A 24,612-nucleotide genomic window follows, 5' to 3' on the forward strand; every position below is an offset into this window, starting at 1 on the left:
ATGACTTATACCCAAAGCCCATCGACCACTCTTGTTGTTGCACATTTTATGGGTTTTGACAAATATATAACGACATGTAGCCACCATTATAGATTTGTACAGAATAGTTTCATTGCCCTAAACATTCTCTGTGCTCTGCCTAGTCTCTCTCTCCCCACTAAGCCCTGGAAAACAATCTTTTGACTCTCTCCATAGTTTTGCCTTTTTCAGGTCACAGAGTTGGAATCAAACAGTATGCAGGCTTTTCAGGTTGGCTTCTTGCACTTAGCAACATGCATTGGAGTTTCTTCTTTGTCTTTTCATGGCTTAATAGCTCTTTTTTTTTTTTAAGTGCTGAATAATATTCTATTGTATGGATATATCATCTACTGAAGGACATCATCATTACTTCCAAGTTTCAGCAATTAGAGTAAAGCTACTGTAAACATGTATTTATGGGTTTTTTTATGCAGTAAATTTTCAGCTCATTTAGGTAAACACCAAGGAGCTTGATTGCTGGATCATATACCAAGAGTATGTCTAGTCTTTAAGAAACTGGCAAACTGTCTTCTGAAGTGGCTGCACCATTTTCCCACCAGCAATGAATGAGAGTTCTTGTTGCTCCATATTTTCACCTGCATTTGATGATGTCAGCGTTTTAGATTTTGGACGTTCTAATCAGTGTGAAGGGGTAGCTCTTTGTTTTAATTTGCATTTCCTCAGGGGCATAGGGTGTGAGCATCTTTTCATACGCTTATTTGCTCTCTGTGTATTTTCCTTAGTGAGATGTCTTTTCAGGTCTTTTGCCCATTTTCTAATTGGATTGCTTGTGTTTTACTGTTGAGCTTTAAGAATCCTTTCTGTATCCTACATACTTTTGGATTTGTGGTTTGCAAATATTTTCTCTCACTCTGTAGCCTGTTTTTCCATCCTCTTAAGATCTTTCAGAGAACCGAAGTTTTAAATTTTGATGAGTAGGTACAGTTTATCTTTTTTTTTTTTTTTTTTTTTTTTTTGAGGTATCATGCTTTGGATGTCAAGTCTAAGAACACTTTGTCTAGCCCTGGATTCAGAAGAATCTGCCCTACTTAAAAAAAAAAAAAAAAAAGTTTATCTACTCCATCTTCTCAAAAATAGAAGTGCTCTGAAGTCCTTTTAAATGATATAAAAATGTAGTTATTGACAGAAATTTCCTCACAATATGTTGTTGAGTTCATGAAGAAGCAAGCTGAAAAACACAATAGTTGTATTTTCACAAATAGAATTATAAATGCAAAAGTCTAGAAGGGTGCCTAGATTTGGTATCAGTGATTAACCTCCAAACGTAGGGATTGTCACTGAGTTTTTCCTCTTTATTTGTCAGTAGTTTTTGATTTGTAACATGATCATTACTTAAATTGGTAATGAATTTCAAAGCATAAAGAGGAATTTTGAATCATCTGAATGTATTAAGAATAATAATGAGCTACTATTAATTGAGCTACTATTAACTGAGCAACTGCTATTATGTCGCAGATAAAACACTAGATGGTTTATGTGCATTGTCATATTTAATCCGGACCTCTGTGTGGTAAGCTTTGCCTGCCCCTATCTTAGAGGTCAGGAGACAAGTTCAGAGAAGTTAAGCCACTTGCCTGCGCTGGAAAAACAGTTGGAAAATCTGGCCATGTTTGACCACATCACTCTACAGGCCAACAGGCTAGAGCTGAATAGAGGCCACCCCGTGTCACAGGGACACATTCTCTCCAGTTTATGACTTGTCACAGTTCGCTGATTACATTACCTTTACTAAATAGCATGCTTGTGTGTGCTCTGCTATAAATTACCCTCCCTCCATAAAACACCATTTCTCTTCCAGACTGACCCCAGGTCTTCAGAGGGAAGCAATCTGATTAAACTTACTAAGGCTACAGAAACTTGCTATTAAAGTGTGTTCCTCAAACCAGCAGCCTAAGCAAGACCTGGAAGTTTGCTATGAATTCAGAATCCCAGGCCCCACCTCAGAGGTACTGAACCAGAACCTGCATTTTTGACAAGATCCCTGGTGCATTCACACGCACACTGGAGTTTAAGATGGGCTGCTACAGAGTACTGGTCCCAAATGTTCTTTGTCCCTCATCTCACCCAGGAGGATATATATTTTTAAAGAGAAAGTTTTACAAAACTGATCAGACAGATTTCAAAGTTAATCAGCGAAGCTGAGGACATCTCACAGGGTTTAAGAGAGTTATTTTCAGAGTCCCTCTCTGTTAGCTCTCAAAGCTCTAAATTCTGAAATTAGATCTGGAAATTCTCTAATGACTTATGGTCAAGCTCTGATTTTGTAACCGAAAACTTGGAAGCTCAGACTGGGGGACATGATCTTGTCCAAAATCAAAAGCTAGTGGTCAGGAAATGTTCCAAAATGTTCTAAAATTGGATTACAGGGATGGGGTTGCACAAGCCTGAAAATTTATTTAAAGTTATTGAATTGTAAGTTTTCAATAGATGTATTTTCTTTTACGTGAATTATACCTCAGTGAAGCTATTAAAACATGCACACAATAAAACAGTACAAAAAATTAAACTTAAAAAAATAAATAAAACAATACTATGTATTTCACATGCACAAGAAAAGCTCGTAGTAGAGCTAAAAAGAAGAGAGAGAGAGAAGGCATCCTGGCAGTGTAGCCAGAGAAAGTGGGATGATGTGGTCCTTGGGTTACGATCTCATGTCATTTGGAGGATTTCTAAGAAGCTTGTCAATTCACCTCTGGTCCCACTTCTTCTCGAGCAGTGTTTCTCAGCCTCAGTGTGTAGGAGAATCAGATTGCTTGACCGTGTGTCCATGTATGTGGATACCTCAGGCCTCATGTCCGTCCCTTCTGCACCTCCCATAAACAACTCAGGCCTAGGGGTGAGCATCTGGGTGGCACAGTCTACCCTTGAGAGGATGATTCAGAAAAGAGGACCATACAGGTCTTAAATGAAAGCTTGGAGCCATTCAAGAAGGGGTCCCAGCACCCAGAGTATGGCCAAGAAGTCGGGTGGCATGGCCTCCACGTGGGCACCACCCTTTGAGCCCTCCAAGACTCCTCCCCATGGGGAAGGCTCTAGCCAGAGGGCCAGCTCAGGGTCTCTAAACTCTGCTGCTCAAAGTACAGCCCCACCCACCAGCACAGGCATTACCCTGGAACTTGCCCGAAATGCAGGATCTGAGGCCTCCCCACAGACCTCCTGAATCGGAATCAGCACTTTAGCAAGAGTCCCTGGGACGTCTGTGAGTACATGATATCCAAGCAGCGCTGGTCTGGGCACAGGACCAAGGCAAGGCCCCTCCCCCCAGGGCTGAGGGCAGCACTAGTCCTGGAGGGTGAGAATGATGCTTTAACTCATCTTTGGGTCCAGTGTAGAATCCACTGTCCACTTAGCAAGCGATTAATATTTGTCTGATCTGACAAAGTTAATTGCAAAGTAATAAGAGTTCTTTCTAATTTTATTTCATGTGATCACTTCACAGGAAAGCAAGTCATCCTGGAGCTGTTCGTGAATGTAGCACAATGGAAGGTAAATATTTGATAATCTAATATTCCTGGAACAAAATTAAGTGTTTTTGAAGGAGAAAGACAAAGAGCGACCCAACTGCCTGTTGCACTAGCCTATTTGATGCACAAACTTGATCGTCTGGTTAGTCAGAGAGTTGCTCTAGACAAGAAAGTTCTTAAGCTGGTGGCTGGCAGGTCTAATCTAGCCAGAGAGTTTCACATTAAAACAGATACTTTCTAGCCTCTTCTGAAAAAATGGAATGATCTAGAAATACCAAATCAATATTCACAAATGTTCCCAGCGGCTGGAGCTGAGTAGCCCTGCCTGTGAGGACTGATGAGCTGAGTGCTCTGTGCCCCAGAGCCCAGTGCTTCCAGCTGTCTTCCTTCACAGAGGTTCAATCACCACCCTACTGGCTCATTGGAGATCCATTTAGCATTTTCTGCTACAGAGAGCTCCAAAGTTTGTCTGCTGTAAAAGATAAAAACATGAAAACCTGACAATAGGAAAATCCCATGCAAAGCATGCATTTAACAAGTATTTGGAGAGTGCTGGGTGTCAGGTACTCAGACTGGAGGAACAGATGGCAGTCAGGCGCGGAACTTCCGGTGCAGCAGGACAGAAGAGAGACGTGCGTAAACAATCACCACAAATGTTCCAAGTGATCAGGGCTGCACGATGTGCACAAAGGAATATCCACACCATTGCAGCCATGACTGTCCTGCTGTCTGCGGGAGCACAGCCCGGACATCTTAGGTCCTCCTCTGGGTGTCATGTCAATTGGCTGCCCGGCCACCTGAGTAAACCCGCAGCTCTTGGCGAAGATGTTCGCTTCCCCATCCAGACTTTGTCCAAGACATATATCCAGCCTTCATCTGCCTTGTCAACGGATGGACCTAAGAAAAGAATCACAAAGCAGAACAGGGACAGTTCCCCGCATCCAGAATATCACAGTGGCTTCTTCCCACTTGCCTCACTCGCCTTTGAGTATTGGAAACCAGTATCATCAAGTTCTACTCTACACAGCAGTGATTCGGGTAAAGCTATGGAATGTATTCTTCTAAAAGGGTCATACAAGAACACACACATGTACACACAGAAGCGTGTGTGTATACGCATGTGTATTTATACAGATGTATATATGTGTGTATAAAGAGTTCTATCAATCTATCTAAATAAATAAATATCAAAGCCATGTAGGTTACGGTACTGGGGCATGTTCAGAGAGACCATTAGGGAGGACCTGCCCCTTGCTAATATCCAGGGACACACTGGGCTGGCTGTCCCATGGGACTGATCAATCACATCTTTCCTGGTGCTTTTTCTCAAGTTGCTTCTTATATATTTCTTCTCGGACACTGGTTCAACTTAGAAGGAGAAGGTTAAACCCCCTAATCCCTTCCTATGCAGAACTGAAAGGATCTGGGTTCTCTGAACGGAAGGGCTGTAGCCTTCTTTGGATTTATTGAACTGCATGATTACAGCCAGGGGGGAAATAATGTATAGAGTACTTGAAAGATGAGTAGCTTGAATGGAAAGTAAGACATGAATAATTAATGGGATTAAGAAAAAGGAGTACCTACATTTATTTTAAGGTGCCCCTGGCAGCTCCCGGGAGCTTTAAAAATCCTCAGTACTTCAAGGATGCACCGTCTCTATAGAAAGTAACACCAGCTTTTAGTGTATTAGTTCAACTCCAAAAGTCCCGAACTAACTGACAACATGTCTGATTTTTAGGGTGGAAAATGCAAGTGCTAAATCTTTGTCTGGCATTTTAGATACCACTGTTGAGGATACACTGCAGAAAATATATATATCTGAACCACAGCACTCCTCGGAGAAGCAGCTGTTGGGGAAATGGCAGCGACCTGAAATGCAACTGCGGAGCGAGGGCTCCTAACCAGCCAGTGCCGCAGGCAAGTCGCTTCCTCTCCTCGGGCTTCACTTACCGTGTCCACAGTAAGAAGATTGGACCAGAAGAGTCCTGGGGTCCTCCGAGCTCCACCCTCCCTCGGACCTGGCCCAATCACAGGACGGTAGACTGGAGAATGATCCCCAAAGAGAGCCTGGTCCTAAACCCTGACCCTGAGAAGGCTACTTTACATAGCAAAAAGGACCTTGAAGATATAAAGAGGGATACTGAGATGAGAAATGATCCCTGATGACTTGAGTGGGCCTTAATTGTGAGCCCGAGGGTCCTTACAAGGGGGAGACTGAAACAGACTGAACACAAAAGAGGAGAAGGCTGTGTGACTACATAGCTAAGTGGCTGGAAGAGGGAAGGAACAGATTCTTCTCAGGGCCTCAAGAAGCAGCCAGCCCTGTTGACCCCTGGATTTTAGCGCTGAAGGCTCTGTTCAGACATCTGGCCACCACAGCTCTAAGAGGATACATTTCTGTGGTTTCAAGCCATTAAGTGTGTGGTGATTTATTACAACAGCAACAGGAAAGGAGTACACATGTAGATACTGGCCTTCCAAGGGGCTTCATGGATGTGATGCCCATTGCCCCCCAGTAACGTTACCTGCCTGACCCCCGAGGGCGTCTGAGTTGGCAACTCCTGGAACTCCTCATTCAGTGGGACTCTGATGTTATTGCCACCAGTTTGTTTATTCACTCACTCATTTATTCAGCTGATGTTCATTGACTCCCCACAGGGCAGGTACTCCACAAGTGCTGGGGATGTAAGACTCAACAAACCACATCCCTCCCCTCGTCAGTCTCGGGAGACAAATAGGTGTAGCAGCCCCGGGCTGGGGGAGGGAGTGCCGCAGACGTGGGGAGGTGGAGGAGTAGGTCCTCGCCATGGCTGAGCATCACAAGGGGGCTCCCGGGGGGCAGCCGGGGGGTCGTGGGTGCCAGACAGGGGACAGAACGGGAGGTGGAAATACTCCAGGGCATCTGCCCATATCACTGCCTATGGCTGTGGCTGGGCAACAAATCTGACTCCAGGTCCGGACACCTCCTCACTGACCCCAGCCTCCACCACTTCTCTACCCAAGGACAGAACCCTCAGGTTAAGCCACTGGCCTACTCTTCCTCAGAATCCTGTCTCTTGGTTAGTGTTTTTCAAGCTGAGGGCCATGACCCATGAGTGGGTTGTGAAATCAATTTAATAGGTCAAACCAGCATTTTTAAAAGCAGGGTGAATTTGAATAGGAAACTTCAGAGTGTGTTGCACCCTGTCAGTGGAGATGCCAATTTGGAAAAGTTTAGTTTCAGGAAAAAAAATAAATAAATACGTATATACACACAGGATCATGATGCAAAAAGTATTTGTTATGATGAGTCTTGGATGAAATAGTCTGAGAGTCACTGATTTAATTACTTCAAAATGAGATGAGCTGCCCTATCCCATTCTGGAAAAGGAGGGGTGAGTGATGGTAACAAATACTTAAATGAAAGAACAGGTAGGCATAACTGAGCTTACACAAGCCATCTCCAACCCAGGAAGTACACACTGTGCACCTTCCTGTGTAGACATCACAGTCCCCGGTGGCCTGAAAGACACCATAACAAAACAAGATCCAACACTCAGCACTTCCAGCTGAGTCCTGGATCCAACACTTCCACCTCTCAGAAGAGGAGAGTCAGGAGCACGCTTACTACTGATCCTGGGCAAGATGCAATGCAAGCACTGATCAGGTGCCTTGAAGACGTCCCGGCACGAAAACTGTAGACACCTTCATGGGGAAGAGGGTACTGGAGCTGTCCCTTAAACTTGGGTTCGTTTTTAATTAAGTGAGATACGTGAAAGGCATTCAGGAAGAGGGGCAGGAAAGTACAGAGCCTCTCCAAGAAGCAGGAAGTAATCTTATTTGACTGAGCACATTATGAATAAGGGAAGGTAGGGTTTCTGCGGGAAGTAACGCTGCAGAGCTGGCCTGGGACCTCCATCAGGCACTGACCATCCTTAACCATCAATTTCTTCACTACCCAGCGGAGTTAATGATACTTACCCTGCTCACCTCTCTAGTGGCACAGAATATTAAAAAGAAAGAAGAAATGGGAAGATGCATTGAAAAATCTTGCCCAATTTATCCACTCACTCAACAGGCATTCCTGAGCCCTGCTGGGTGGCCAGGGTCGGTCTGGAATATGTTGATGGACGAGCAGTGCCCAGCCCTGGGGTGCACTCAGGAACTCAAAGAACAGATCACCCACTCTGCCTCAGAAAGTCAAAAAGTGTCACCCATGGCAGGATACTTGGGTTGAGTCTCAAGAGAGATAAATTGGAATTTATAAAGAAGGAGAGAGGAATTCCAGGCAGAAGGAATGGCATGTGAGGGTTAACAGAGTTGTGAAAGGGGTTGATATGCGCAGAGAATGGAGACTGGGGCTCAGCGGGTGTAGATGAGCCTGTCCTGTACAATTTTGCACAGGATACCCTGCACAGGGATGCTCTGCTGAAGGCAGGAAGGGAATCTAGTGATTCAGTAAGTGCTGGGTGCAACCAGCCCTATGCCACGGCTTTCCCAATTCACACCGAGGCGCCATCTGCTGGCCAAACTGTGTGCCTACAGGGCCGGGCTTATATTTTTCTAATTTGCATGAAGGTTCTGTAAGGGCTAGAGAAGGCCCGCATTGGCAGGACTCCCGAGGAAGGCAGATGAGATCACGAGGGTAAAGGAAATTCACCTGAGCAGCAAAGTGAATGAAAGCAGCTTCATCGTCAATTCTCCTTGGTGTCGGTTTCAGGACTCGTCCTGACTTCAGGACCCATACTCTTAGCTCTACTGCAGATACTTAACTTCTCCTTGGACCACTCCTGACCATCCTCCTAGAAGACCACCTCCTCCAGACAGTCTTCCCAGACTGTCCCAGAAGGACTAATCACTTCCTTTTAGTCAGTCCCTCTCCTGTCCCAGGCAGGTCTGCACTTATCCACTTCTACATGCAGGGGGCATTTGCATCCCTGCTTCTCAGTCATTTGTGTTCCTCGTGTCTGCTCAGCCCATCAATCTCATGGACATGCCTTCATTTCAGGGACCATATCATTTGCCCCTTTACAATTCCACATGGCTGGAATAGCAAATAGAGACCACCTCTGATTCACAAAAAAAGGAAATAAATCTCCGGATAAGCAGTCGTAGGGTAGATGGGAGAGCCCTCTTCAAGGAGAGCTTTTGGCTACACAGAGTAGGAACCCTCCCTGCTACTCCAGCTCCTCACCAGAGACACTTGCACCAGGAAAGAGCCCTCCAGTGCCTAGTCAGGGACCAGACTGAGGAGCAGAACCCTGTGACTTCCATTTGCATGAAGGGGCAGAGAATTGATAGCATCTTCTTTCTCAAGAGAGGCTTGATACAGGCCAGGGAGCATGAAGACATGAGGTACCTAAGAGGATGATGTACCTAAGCAGAGAGAGGGGCACCACTGACAGGAAAAGGTATTAAGAATAAATAAATAAGGCACAGAGCCTGAACCAGCACACGAGGAGCAGCAATCAGAACGGCAGCCTGGAAGTGCGGTGGGACCAGCTCCTCCCAGCCACTGTCCCACCCCTGTTCCCCACTCTCAGCACTGGCACTCGGTCTCCTCCTCTTCCAGACATCAGCTACTCCAGCCAGTTCACTTCTTCACTCGGCACAAACAACTTCAGACTTCGGCTTGAGGAGAAGGAGATTCTGGGAGAAGACAGGATGAGAACTAGCTGGGTCCAGGGTTAAGAAAGGAGGCCAGGAGCGGAGGCTGGTGTGATGAGGGTCAGTTTGCTGGATACAGAGCAGAGGTGGGGCGTAATGGAAAAAGCAAAGCCTTGCAGAGCAGATGCTGTGGACTGAATTTTTGTGTCTCCCCACAATTCACATGTGGAAGCACCAATCCCCAGTGTGATGATATGTGGTGGTGGGGCCTTGGGAGGTGATTAGATCATGAGGGTGGGGCCTTTATAAATGGGATTAGTGCCCTTTATAAGAAAAGCCACAAGAGAGATGATCTCTCTCTCTCTCTGACATGTGATGATACAGCAAGAAGGCAGCTGTCTGCAAGAAAGCTCTCACCAGGGACCCAATCAACTAGCACCTTGATCTCGGACTGCCCAGCCTCCTGATCTGTGACATAAACGTTCATTGTTTAAGTCACCTTGTCTATGATAATTTGTTATAGCAGCTCAAGCTAAGACAGCAGGCAGAGCTGGACTCTCTTACCACATGTTGCTGCTCTTCCTGGGAGAATGTCTAGGCAAAAATGCATGTGCGCGCACACACATGCAAACACACACACAAAAACACAGAGCACTAGTCAGCCCTGCACAAAATCTGGGGGGAACCTGGCATTGTGGTGGACATGGATGGGAGCTACAAAAGTGAATGTGAATAGATCTATATTTAAGAATCAGTTAAATAGTAATGTTCTTGCTTTAAAGGGCTCACCTGGGAGGCTGTTAGCATTCACAGAAAATCACAATGCAAAAGAGATCATAAATTATATGACAAAGCTATAAATAATGTAATGTGGGAATCTGGAGAAAAGCCTGGTGGATTTCTGCCAGATTATATAGAAGCATGAACGCAAGGTAAGTCCTGTGGTCTGAACAGAGATGTAGTGTGATTACTGTGTGTTCAAGAAACAGCTATGATTTCAGTGACTGGCAGACAGAAATCAGAGCTGGAAGACTAGTTAGAAAGAAATTGCAATTAAAAATAACAGTTCCTTCTAATTTGAAAAGAGACATGCACCCCAGTGTTCACAGCAGCACTATTTACAACAGCCAAGACATGGAAGCAGCCTAAATGTCCATCAACAGATGACTGGATAAAAATGTTGTGGTATATTTATACAATGGAATACTACACAGCCATAAAAAATAAAATAATGCCAATTGCAGCAACATGGATTGACCTGGAGATCGTCATTCTAAGTGAAGTAAGCCAGAAAGAGAAAGGAAAGTATCATATGATATCACTATATGTGGAATCTATAAAAAAAAAAAAAAAGACAAATGAACTTATTTACAAAACAGAAACAGCCTCACAGACTTAGAAAACAAACTTATAGTTACCAAGGGGGAAAAGGGGTGGGAAGGGATAAATTAGGAGTTTGAGATTTGTAGATACTAACCACTATATATAAAATAGACAAACAACAAGTTTATACTTTATAGCACAGGAAACTATATTCAATATCTTGTAGTAACCTATAATGAAAAAATATGAAAAGCAGTATCTGTATGTATATGTACGACTAGGACATTATGCTGGACACCAGAAATTGATACAGCATTGTAAACGGACTATACTTCAACTGAAAAATAAAAGCAGTTCATAATCCTGAGCACGTCCTTTGTGCCAGGCTCCGTTCTAAGTGCTGTATGTATATCCCACATTTGTGCCCACAATAATGTGCAGTCGTGTTGTGAGTTCAGTTGTATCCCTCAAATTTCCACACGTTGAAGTCCAAAACCCCAGATCCCAGAATGTGATCTTATTTGGAGACAAGTTCTTTGCAGATGCCATAAATTAAGGTGAGGTCATAGTGGAATAGAAAGGGGAAATTTGGACCCAGACACACAGACAGGGAAAAGGCCATGTGAAGATGAAGGCAGAGATTAGGCCAATGTATCTACAAGCCAGGAAATGCCACAGATCACCAGCAAACGAGCAGAATCTCAGGGAGAGGCCTGGAACAGGTTGACTCTCAGCGTTTTTAGAAGGAACCAACCTGGTGACATCATGATCTCAGACTTCTGGCCTCCAGCACTAAGAGACTATACATTTCTGTGGCTTAAGCCGCTCAGTTTGTGGGACTTTGTTCCAGAAGCCCCAGCAAATGAGTTCAATCTGTTATCACCCCACTTTCGAAGGAGGGAGATGAGACCCAGAGGTCAAGGAACCCTCAGGTCACACTAAATTAGCAAGTGGTGGGGCCTGGAGTTGGGGCAGGTGGCCTCCCTCCAAAGCCTACACATTCAACCTTCACACGAACCCACCAGTCATAAGAAGTCACATGGGCCTGAACCAGTGCAGCGGTGATGAGAGGGGAGAGGGGAAAGTCACATGAGACTCACTCCCAAGAAAGAAGCCCAGGACCTGGTCCAGCTCACATGTGGCAGATGAGAAGGAGACAGGCATTCAAGATGGCTCCTCGGTTCTTAAGAGCGGTTGAATCTAAATATTACTGTAATTAAAGAATGACTTGGGTAGTCATGTCTTTAGTATCTGTCTTCCCAACTGCTGAAAGCTCATGAGGCCAGGGGCAGTGCGTGTACCCCCCACCCCTGTGTGTCTGTGCCCACACCGAACGCCTGGCCTGTTGCCCAGCAGAGCCCACTGGGTGAACGTTGGTAAACACGAGTCACTAGGACCTGCCTCTACGCCTCAGAACACAAAACAAGCTGGAGGCTTTCCATCTCCTGTGGATGTGCACTCTTTCTCCAACTAGGTAGGAAATTTCTTGAGACCTGAGAATGCATGCTTCGTATTTCTTCTGTATCTCTCACAAGAATAAAGGCAAAGTGAGAGATCATATATGAGTACCCACAGTAATGACGGTGGTGGCGGTGCCGGTGATGGTCAGAGTGTTTCTCCCTCTTCTGTGTGGCGCAGTTACCTCTCTTCTTCCACAAAGCCTCCCCTGACCTCCCTTTTCTTCCTCCGCCATGTCCCCAAGCCTGATGGAAAGCCCCTTCCCTCTGACTCCATCACACCCTCTGGGTACCAGAGCCCGGGTGTGTATTGATGCAGTTTAGTCTCCCCACCAGACTGAGACTTTTTAGAGGGCAGGGACCAGCTGTGTCTTGCTACTCTTCACATCCTCTGTGACTCAGCAAATATTTATGGAATGAACAGATGAGAACCTCTTTGAAGAATTCTTTGACCCACAGAGGACAACAGTTAATAGAATTTCTAGAAGGAGCAATAGCTTCTCTGCTTTTAGGAATGCAAATCATTTCTGCGTGTATAAACTAACTTTACAAGGCTAATGAGATGTTTGCTTATATTAATCTATTTGACTCTGTCACTGGCTTTGCAAAGTTCAGGTAAAAATTCTAAATGCCAACCGGCATTTAAACAATTTCTTTTAGGGTGGAGTGAGCAAATTAAATGTATTTAGTTCATAACCTGCACAGGGGTTAGTGTTCCTTGAAATGACTGTGGCCCAATTTTGATTCTGTCTTGGAGCCATTGTTTTGTGAAGAGTGGTTTATTCAGATATTATAATGGAAATCACAAGGAATATGTGCTGATAGACGGATAGATAGATAGATAGACAGACAGACAGATAGAAGCTTTCACATAACATCAAAAGTAAAATTAACACTTACTCTGTACCAAGCACAGGGCTCACTCTTCACATCTGTGATTTCATGTGATCCTCAACCTAACCCTGGGAGATACTCTCCACTATCCCCATTGTACTGACAGGAATACTGAGGCTCAGAGGGACTGAGTAACTCATCAGTGGGTGCACTTAGTGTCAGAGTCTTCTTTCACTGCTCAGAACCCCGGGGCGAGACTGCCACTGTCAAATGTGCATAGTGGTCAGAAGTGATTCTAAGACACAGAAGTGATTCAAAGTGTCCACGTGGCATAGATACAAAGAAAGTGGAACAGAGCCTCCATTCTCTGTGAGCTGTCAGCTTAAAGACCGATGCAACACCCCAGATGGCCACGTTAACTGGAGAGACACAAAGCAAATTTATCCTTGAGAGACCCCACTTGTAACTGGGAGTATGAGATGAACCAATCGAAGTAAAAAGGTAGTAATTAGGCAGAGAACCCATAACAGCTACTTGGAGTTAAATCATGCAAGTGTTCCTTGGGAGCAGCCCATAATGGGGATCAAGGTGGCGAGAATGACTTGGGGGGGGGGGAGGTAAGAGTCTAGGGAGAGCCCAGTGTGGACCAGATCTTGTCCTGTGCCTTCGCTCGTGTCATTTCATTCATTCCCCAAGGTGTCCCTCTGATGCGCTTAGACTTGCAGCAAAAACTGAGGCTCATGGAAATCCAAAAATTGATGCACAAGTGGCAGAACTGTCTTTTGAACTCAAGTCTGCTTTGTGTTTTCTGCTTAGATTTGTGGAATATGTTCACCTCTCCCCAACCCCTGTCCCTACGATGCTGTCACTCTTAATGGATTTTTTAAAAGTTATCTAAAAAGTCACTTGCCAGTAGACTCAGCCTGAGGCTGTGGCAAACACCGGCTCTCAGTGGAGGAAAGAGACTTGCAATTTCAGGAAAGCATGGAAAAATTAGTAACTTGAGAGCACTGAGACTTATTGAAAGAGCAGGAGCTATTAAGAAAAAAAAAATTTTCATTTTATTATTGGAAACTTGAAGAGATGAAAATATGACCTTTTTCTGCCTCCCCTGCTTCTAAAAAGTGACAAAAGTGTTTCATATTTCTACAAGCTATATTGGGAAAAATCCCTTCAAGTGTGTGCTGCCTCCTGGGAACTCGAAGGTCCAATCTCTTTTTTTGTTCTTTGGCAAGAAGAAAAGAGATGCTGTTCTAGCACAGGAGTGTCCATATGGTTTTGATATGGGCCGAGCGCTGGCCAAGCAAAGCTGTAACCCGGCCTGTCCCTCAAACCGTATCTGCTGCCCCAACCCAGAGATGCCCTTTCCCACCTAACCACTAGGTCCTTCCAAGACATCTGACACTAAGAGAATCCTCAGAGCGAGACTGCAGAGCTCGGGTCCCATCCCTGAGAGGGGAGACCACAGAGCGCTGGAAAGGGTCTTCAAATCACTCTCACTTCTCTGAGCCTCAACTTCCCTATCTGTGAAATGGGAGACTTTTGCTCCTCCATGGAGATTTGTGGGGAGCCAAAAGCACTGCATGGTGTTTTAAAGAGGCACTAGTTTTAATTCATATAAGCTAGCATTAACACAGCCATATGTACGACTGCCATCCTCTACAATAATATTAAAGCAGAAAGGTCATCCAATGAGGGGAACCTTCAGGGTACATGCTGGGAGGTGGCGCTCTTTCCTCCCACTGCCATGAAGGTGGCAGCCATTGTCAGAGGACTGCGTGTCTCCCAGGGTTTGCAGGCAGCTCTGTTACCCCAAAGAGGAGCTATGGGTGCCTTGCTGCAGCTCCATGGCCATGGAGCAGGCCAAGGGCAGGGCCTTCTTTAACGTGAGAGGCCTGGGTGACTTCGATGGATAACATGAGTCAGACCATTGCCCAGGCAGCTTGCACTGAATCCTCATCTCCTTTCACAGCGTAACACATACGCTGTGCACTGTGCCCTGCACCAGAGCCAGGGAGACAAGTGAGGTCTGAAACCCAGCCCACTGGGCAAGCCAGTCCCCTGGCTGAAGGAAGCACCTCTTCTGAATTTGCATCCAGGTGCATAGGGGCCATGGTGGCCATGTGCCTCCTTGGGGTTCATAAGACTGAGCTCAGATCATAAAGAGTCCTTCCTTTTCTCCTTCCTTCTGCCAGACCTTTTCAAGTCTCCCCTGTTTGTTCACTCCCGAACCACAGTCCCTGCTTCAAGGGGCCCAGGGTCTGATGGGGTCAGACATGGAGGTGAATGACGACAGGATGGGACCACGCAGCTAGGAAAGCTGCTCCTGGTGACAGAGAAGGAGCATCTGCCCAAAGAGGTCCAGATCCCATGACTCGCTGTCATCAGGGAGAGCCCACATGATGAGAAAACTTCATGAGAAGGACAGGACACGAGCCCAACACAAAGAGGACGTTGGAAAGGGGGCGCAGGAGGGAAGACAGGCAGGGGCAGGAGGGAGGGAATTAAAGGAATATTAGAAGAGGGTGGGATGGAGGTAAAAGAACAAGAGTGCCCGGCTGGGGTGAAGCAGCTTGTGACTGTGTGTGTGTGTGCGTGTGTGTACACGGGTCTGCGTTTGTGTGTGTTTACATCAGAGACACATTGGGGTGGGGGGCACTCCATGCAAGACATCAAGATGGTCACCTTACAGACGTTGTCTCCTTGAATTTTTGTGGCAATCCTGGAAGGTGGTCTTTGTTATTCCCATTTTACAGCTAAGACACTTGCAACTCATGGAGATGAAACCCAGGTAGGCCTAGCTGATACACAACAGAGCCGATGCCATCTGCTCATGTGACTCCGTCCCTCCCATGACCCCTCTCCATCTTCCCCATGTGACAGGCTACCCGGGGGCCCAGAAGCTCTGGCCTCGCCCACACAGCGAGGGTCTCAAACGCCACAAGTAGATGAGGTTAAGGTCCCTGACATGGAACCGGAGCTGCCATTAGCACAGTGTCCAGAAAGCACCTGGCGAGCTGTCTGTCCCTCCCAGCCCAGGTACAGGGGGCCTTCCAGTTATACTAATTAAACAAATCGAATCACAGAGACAACCTGGCCCTGGTGATGGACATGGCACTCAGCCTCAGGTTCGTGGTGGCCATCAGAAAATCCAATTAAGAGAAAGCTGAGCCAACCATGTTTCAGAAAGATAACTGGGGGCCAGGGTAGGAGCTAAAGAGACACTCAGAAAAGAAATCATATTTTAATAGCCATTAAACCAACCTTCCTCTTAAGCAAGAACTCTTGTGCCAGGGAGAGTCCAAGAGGAATCTGAAAGAGAAATAAATGGAAACTGGGTATCAGCCAACTCCCCCTTCAACCATTTTCCTGAAATTCTGGTTGGGAGACACGTGGCAGGCACAGGAGACGGGGACATGCAGGCCTGTGTGTCTGGTAGAGACTGCAGGGCCAGGAGTGCGGGGCCCAGGGTCAAGTTTGGTCTGGGCTCCATCACTTGTGGGCACTTGACCTTCAGCTTTGTACTCAGTGAGCCTTAAAACAGAACGCTAGAAATGGACCAAAGCCACCGCCTAGGGTGGCTGCGGAGACCCGAGGAGATTATAAATACACAGGAATTTGAGAAGGTAGAATCTTTCGTCTAGTTTGTCACCGTGAGCTTGTGTTTTGCATAATGAAACAGCAAACAGGAAACACTGGTGAGGTCGCTCAGGTGGGCAGGGAGAGGACTGACTCTCTCGTTCACCCATCCATTTCAAATCTACTGAGCACCTGTATGTCCCGGGTTACAGAAATAAATATCACACGGTGCCTAACCCAGAGAGGATTTGTTATATGCCAGGGGAGGAGATGTATATCTGGTTTTCCTCCCATTACATCCCAGCAGTACTTATCAGAGTTAATACTTAGAGCGCATACTCAATAAATATTTGTTGATTTAATGAATGAACTACCAACTTTGTAGGGGTTCAAGACATATCAATAAAGCGTGACAAAGCTAAGGGTTTGATAAAGGGGGGCTGGGAACTCCAGTGCAGGGCACCTCACCCCACTGGGAAGAAGGAAGGAGAGAGCATTAGGAGGGGCTCCGGGTGGAGTGCGCCAAGAGGGAGGAGTTGGGGGGAACAGACCGAAGCAGGCCTGGTGGGCCAGAGACACTCCCGGGGCCCCATCATCCACCTTCAGGAAGGAGGACCCAAGGGCAGGGAAGTCAGACCGCAGCCTTACACAGATGCTCTGCACGTGTCCAGACAGGTGAGAGAGAAGCCAGCAGGATGGGAAGCGGGAAACGTGCGAGGGTGATTTGGTTTAAGCCAGAGAAATGGGCTGCCCCAGGGACCAGAAACTAAACTGAAGGGGACAGCTCGGGAGGGCACCACCGGAGAGGAAGGGCAAGGAAACTGAGAATGAGGGCGGGCGGGCGTGACTTACTGGGATGGAGGCAGGGAGACTGGCGGAGGAATGGGTGGGCGCATGCGTGTGTGTGTGTGTGTGTGTGTGTGTGTGTGTGTGTGTGTGTGTGTGTGTGTGTGTGTGTGTGTGTGTGTGTGTGTGTGTGTGTCTCCCTGCTGCCACCGAGCGGGTGCAGCCAATGATGCCCCAGACGAGGGGGAGGGACCAATGGAGCTCCGAGCAGAGCCAGACCCAAGCAAAAACAAAGCCCTCCCTCTAAAACAGAAATGAAACAAACGTGGCCGGGGAAAGCTAACAAATGTGAACAAAGGGGAAAAGTCAATCCAGGCAAGTTTGAGTGTCCGCTTGGAGACTTCGGCGGCTCTGATCGCTGGATACAATATGAGAACGTCCTTTGCCCCTTCTCTCCCCTTCTCCCTGAAGGAAAATAAATCCTTGGCCAAATGAGATTTGACGGCATGAAGAGAAGACTGTCTGCAGACTGTCCCAGCTGGCGCAGCCGGGACCGGGCCAGAGGTGCCGCGTGGGTAACACTGTGGTTGGTGGCTCAGCACTGACACCACCACCCTCGGCAGCTCCCACCACCTCCCGTGGTGCAGAGAACGCGGCCCACCACAGAGCTGGGACAGGCATAGCTACAGGGAAACCTTGGTTTTTCTTTCCAGCCCTTCCTGCCAACCGGAGATATAACCCTTTGGTAATTCTGCCATATAATGTAACTCCTTGAACCCCACGCCTGATTCGCTGCACTGCAGGCTCTCAGCCCCATCCCCACAGCCCACTGTGAGTCAGCTCCCCCCTCTCCCTTCTTTGAACCAGGACATCGCACAGCACAGCCCTGTTGGTGGCAAAAGCGAGGAGCCACCAGCCCGTTTGAGGAGCTGGCATTTTCAATAGCACACTCCAGCTGCCATAGACCCAGACTGGTGTCCCACGTCTCCTTCCCTTCCCAGGGCCCTCTCGCAAGCTGCCCCCGTCGCCCCCGTCACCCCCGTCTTATGTAAAAAAGCCATAAAGCCTTTCTCCAATCGCCTTCTTGGAGTTTATGCAACCCCCTAGAACACAGGTTGATTGGAAAGGTCTCTCTCCTGGATAACAACAATTCAATGTGCCTTGACATTTTAATAGCCTGCCATCCTGGTGAACACAATCGAGCAAGGCAGTGAAGCAAAAATCATTAGGTAAGCAAGATAATCTAAGCGGGATCTGCCGCCTGCGGCGCGCACATCTGGGGCAGGTTGCACAGCTGTGGCAGTCGGCATAGCTGGCCTCATCTTGCCCTGAAGAGCTTTGTATGTCTGCTCCGACATATACACTTGTTCAGCTTAGAGACACGCACCCCTGCGAACAGATTTTAGGAGACACACTCAGGCAAGTACAGGCTCATTGAAGCCCCAATGTGAAGTAGCTAGAGAGTATGTGAATTTACAATGAATCAAAATACCTGCCACCCTTCCAAACCATCACCAAATTCAGCTTACTGCTCTCAGGATTGGCGTTCCTGTATCACTGAGAAAGAGGCAACTACTGGCTGGAATTCCTAATATCAACCATCCAAAGGCTGATGCATTTCCATGCATACATACATATTCATTTATTTAAAGATTTTGAATATATTGCCTGGTTAAATATATCATTTAAACATAAATATATAAGACATTTATGCCTACTGTATGCAAGGTACTATTATAGATGTTTCACATCCATTAATTCATTGAATCCTTGAAACATATGTACTATTATCCCCATTTCACAGATGAGGTAACTGAGGCACACATAGTTGAAGCAATTTGTCCAAAGTCATCGTCTAGGAAGTGGTGGTACCAGGGTTTGAATCCAAGCAGTCTGGCTCTAGAGTACAGGCTGTCATCCTGTCCTATGCTGTCCCGTAGAAAGTAAATCACACCAATAAATATAAAATGTGCTACACGGCTTTATATGGTCAGTGCGTTCCTTCCTGAGTGTGTATGTTTGCATACCCAACACATACATTTAGATGGACACTCAAAAGGTGCAAAGCAGTGTGACTGACTGCTTTTCACCACAAAACACCTGCATTTATGTATTCAGCCATAATTACATATTGGACATCTTGTGATTCCCAAGATCATGTGTTAGTACTGATGATACAACAATTAATTAGACACCTGCCACCCCCAGGAGCGCGTAGCCTCTGGGAAAGACAAACCAGCTGCTTGACCTTGCAGGTGATAGGTTAGAGACTGATACAAAGCTGCGGAAACTCTGAAGACATCCCCCTGCCCCCACCCATCTCACATGTCCCCCGCCCAGGTTTTCCTCGGGAAGCCATACACCCATTTCCAGGAGGTTGCCATCACTTAAAATGTGGAGCGCACCACGTGGGGACTGCCTTCTAGACCATATTTAGAAGCTGCCCGAGAGAATGAGTCTTGTTACTTGATTATTACACGTAACACACATACTCACACCCCTTTCTTAGGAAGGATGTAGGAGCGACATCATAAAACTAGGGATGGGGGCAACAGATGACAGAAAATTCTCCTGTTGGGTTCCAGCCCTCGGGGGTCCTCCACGCTCCTCCCTCCCTCCCTGTGCCGAAGTCCCCGTCACGAATCCGTTTCCCTGGGTGCTGACTTGGCAAGCTCTTCACTTTATGAATATGACCCTCAGAGGGGAGAGCCCCTCTCAGCAGCCCCCGAACTATGTTATCACCGATATTAAGGAGCTTAAAGAGGAGCTGGGAGGAGAGACACCACTGGAATTGCAGCCTGATTGTGATTGATGTGTTCCTATTAGCGTCTCAGTGTTATCTCTCTGGATGGCAAGAACAGCCAGTGGCTTGTAACACAACAGATTACCTGAGTTCTCAGCCTTAGAAGGATGTTTAAATAAAATATAGTCCCTCTTAGCAAGAGGCTCATTTTCTCCACGAGGCTCCCGGACTATTTCATGTTAGCTCTGATTCGCTGCGACTCTCCTCAGTAAACATGTCTTATCATTAATAATTCTTTACAAGCACCATTTCCAAGACTCCTCTCTCTCATCTCTCTCTCTCTCTCTCCCATCCTTCTCTCTCTCGCTCGCTCTTTCTCTTTCTCTAGGTGGCTGGATTCAGACACATCACACACCAGTTTGGGTTCCAAGGTGCTTCCCTCTGAATTTTCACCTGCCTTGCCAAAAATGATTGATTATGCCGGGCCGACTGGGTGTCCGGCAATACCCAACAAATGACTTTGGCCCCTAACAGCAGGCCTTGGCCAGATAGAAATCAATATTTCACCATTAAAATCTATCAAAGAAGAGTTAAGGCACCATCTGTCCCTGCCGCCTCTCTATGGTGTGTGAACATTAAATCCGACACTTGTACTACATGGGTAATCAATATATAGTGGTTCACAGATCATTTGTGGTTCCCTTTTAGCAGTGATGGATGTCTGGAATCGTTGTGATTCATTTTGTCAGACCATTAAACAAGATTCTGTCCAGTTCCTTCCTGATTTCATTTAGAGGATCATTCTTCACAGTTCATAAGAGGGAAACGGTTTTACCAATCTGCTTCTATTTCAATAAGTCACTTTATAGAGATTTTGTGTCCTCCAGACTGTAAAAATTCTGGAGAGATAGTGCAAACAGACCTCTAAAACTATTCACTGCATGACATATGCATAAAGTGTGAAGAGAGGAATGTAAATATGTTTACCTCTTTATCTGCAAATGTTGATTTTAACCCCCTCCTGGCTGGAGCGCTGGTCTCCGAGGCGCTCTGGGAACAGGGCGGGAAGAGATGGATGGCTCTGGTGACTGGGGGCTAATTTCCAGAGGCAGGGGAAGCCCTGGACCCTCCTTGGAATGGCTAAAAGCAATGGACATGGCTTTTCCAGAGGTTGAGACCTTCGTTTCTACTGTCAAGATGATCTGCCTCTTCCTCAAATGATTGGCAAGGGTTCCTCTGTAACCCCGCAAGAGACGAGACTCTGACCACGCCCCTGATTCCTTGCTATGGACAAACATAAGGACCTGAATGACAATGACAGCCGCCCTCTGCGGAGCACTGTTGTGCACAAGTCTCGTCCCCAACCATCCTACGAGATAGGTCCTATTCTCCCCATTTCCCAGTGAGGAAACTGAGGCTCAGAGAAGTTAAATATCCTGCCTGAGATGACTCCAGCCAGGGAATGTCAGGAGTCAGGACCCAGACCCGGGCCAGTCTGACCCCAGAGCCCACGTGACTGTGGGCCACTCGTGCTTGGTGGCCATACTTTGCACATGATTTTGTTTCAAATCGAGGGAATTTCCTTCAAACCTCCTAGGATTGTACGACCCAGTCAGGGTGCTATTAGGAAGTAAAATTTCATTTTATCACTATTTTAAGCAAAACTGTAGCCAGATCGCTAAATAATGCCTAACAGTTGCTATTAAACTATTTTCTATCTTTGGATTATTGGATAATTATATCACTGTAGCTGATCTTAGTGTAGATAAGCAGATGTTGATTTAAATATTAATTATTAATAGAAGAATGTATATATGAATATATACATATATAGATATATAATTTGTGTGTAATTCTATATTACATAATAAATATGTATATAAGTTTTAAAACTTTAGAGATAATTTAGCTTTTTCTTCTTTCTTTTCCTTTTAAAATAAAGTAACTGGGTCTCAGAAAGAATAAAAGCTGGCCCAGGGACAGGAAACTGGTTTCCTGACTTCCAAGTCAAAATAGGGTATCAAAAATTTATAAGTAATAGGATGTTACCCAATTATAACTTTTAGGTGATATATTTGTTGAGGGGACGGTTGCGGGGGGTACCTATTCTGCAGTGCAGCAGCGAGGGAACACCTCGAACATCTCAGCATGCTAACCATATGCCCTCCTGCCTCAAGGTGACGACAGCAGAAGATAAGGCAGGTCGCATCACTTATGACCCAAGGACCACCTGGCCAGAGCTAAGTGGACAGCAGCACCCAGGGAATTTCCAGACTAGGGCACTTTCCAGAGGCGTGTGGCATGGCAGAGGGAGCTTGGATTTCGGCTTCAAAAAGGCTTGGCAAAAGCCCCATCTGTGCTGCTAACTGACTGTGTCCCCTCAGATAAGTTACTTCGCCTCTCTGAGCATCTGTTTCCTCATCTGTAAGAGGGATGCCAATCACACCCAAGTCACAGGGTGACTGTGAGGACTGAACGAGACCATGTGAACCTCAGCACAAGTCCTCGCACAGGACATGTTAGTGAGCATCCTTTTACCCCGTTCTTCTCCCCATCCTTCCTCCTTGACGTTACTCCAGAAATCTGTGTTATACTATCTTTCAGCCTCCAGTAAGGACTTATAATGGGATCTGCCACATAAGAATTTATCTAAGTCCTTCTTGATTCTAGAAACATAAAACCTGGGAATTAAAATGAGAATTGAGAGATCTTTGGCCCAACGTTGACCCAATGCAGGAATCACTTTCACTGCCTAACAATTCATTATCAATGACCAGGAGTTCAAGACGTCACCACCAAGTCCACCTCATCACTGGACAGTCTTTTAATGATAAATTTCCTGCTAAACCTGCCTCCGTGTGAATCTCATCCATTAGTCCCAGTAATAATTCCGACCCATAACTACCTCATGTTCCGTATAATAATTTAATAGAATGAAAAGAAATGTTCCTTTTAATTTGTGTTAAAACTACCTTCTTGAAACATTTTGATTTTCCGACTGAAATCCAAAAGGTTTGTGGCTGTGCCAGAGCTGGCTTTATGCACATCCTTCAATGTTAGCTCTGAGCACATCCCAGCTCATACAGGGTGGAGTGAAGAGGTTTGTTTTGTTTTTTGTTTTTTGTTTTTTCCTTTTTCTTTTATGAATCTTTCTTGATTGTTTTCACTCTCTGGCTTTTCTCTGTTTCACAGTTCCTTTCTGGAATATGAAACCCGGTACTGCACAAAACACTCCAGTTTTATACTTCCTTCCTTCCTTCCATCCACCTTCCCTCCATTCATCTGTCCTCCTATCCACCCATCTCCTCATCTCAAACATCCCAGTCAAAGCAGGAATGGGTCTGAACAATACCCCTTGGTAATGGAATGCAATAAACTGCAGTCCTGACAGCAACGCCAACCTCAGTAGCTCTTGAAGCGTCTATTGCCCGCCTCCCCCGATGATTGCAGACCACGGCATAAGTCCCAGGTGGGCAGGCTACATCCCTGCCAGGGCCTCAGGGCATGTCACTTGCTGTCCGTTCTTCCCACCATTTTCACACTCCAAAATCACAGAATTAAATTCAAGGATTCTATACTGTGCATTCTTCAGAAAGCCACGCTGAACCCTCCTGGTCTGTTCAGGTCATTCAAGCCAGAGCGACCGTCATCTAAGCCCCCAGTGCTTTACTCTGCCAGGTAGGTTGCCCAGTTTACGATTACCTGCATTATTGAGGTTAATCTTGCGGGCCCCACTCAAGTCCCACTCCTCCAAGTCCCACTCCTCGCTAAAGTGTCATGTCCCAATTATTAACATCACGAAACGCCAGTATTGCGCCAGATTCTTAGTGTGTCTGCAGACCTCTGAATGCAGCGTCTCCTGTCCCTGAAATCGTGTCCTGACATCTAAACGACAGTAATAATTTTTTTAAATTTTACTTTCAACTCCTGGCCAAAGGGGCCTGACCTTGGGTAGATGGGACACAAGACTTAAACTGCACCTTTCAACTTGGAGCCACGTGGGGACAGAACACCAAGGAGAAGCCAAGACGCGTCACCTCTTCCCAACCATGCAGCTCCTCGGCCAGCACATGCCAGGTGAGGTTGCGGGAGCCAGGCTGGTATCGGCCACCAGCGGTGAGGAAGAATGGTGGCCTGCTGGACCAGTCCTGGAAGCCTGGGGCTGACAAGGGACTGTGGGCCTCACAGCAGAGCCTCGATCACAGAGGCTGTTTGCAGGCAGGACGCCTGACTCATGGTGTCCCATGCTCTGGGGAAAGGGTGGCAGGGAGCCATGAAGACTGCAAGAACTGGGAACCCCACAAGGGGTCCTCAACCAGAATAGGAGCACAGTGTCCCCGGGGGCCACTCAGAGTGTGACAGTGAGCTGTTGCAAAGGCTGCGGGTGCTTGGGCCATTAGCAGGCAGGACAGCTATGCTACACGTGCTCTTATCTATGAGACAGTCGCACGCACTGGCAAACTGCCCATTCAAAATGCCAGTGGCACTCCACCAACAGAGTCCAACTTCCTCATTTTACAGATGAGGAAGGATTTGAATGATTTCCTTCCAAAGAGACATAGGGAGAATTTTTGTTTCTGTCCAGTGATGTCAGTGTATATTCAGCTTCCCCAGGAAAAAAGTTTCATGAAGGTTCTTGCTTCCTCTTACACTCATCAGTGGGGCCACGGTCCTTAGAAATGGGAAAGGAAGTGATAGTCATTGAACATGCCTCTCCTGCATGAAGTGCAATACTTCACACAGACGTTATCACTTCCTCTCTGAGAGATGGAGAAAACCTGGGAATCTGGTGATATCGGAG

This window comes from Camelus bactrianus, chromosome 5 (genome assembly GCF_048773025.1).
Source record: "Camelus bactrianus isolate YW-2024 breed Bactrian camel chromosome 5, ASM4877302v1, whole genome shotgun sequence".
Taxonomy (NCBI): Eukaryota; Metazoa; Chordata; class Mammalia; order Artiodactyla; family Camelidae; genus Camelus; species Camelus bactrianus.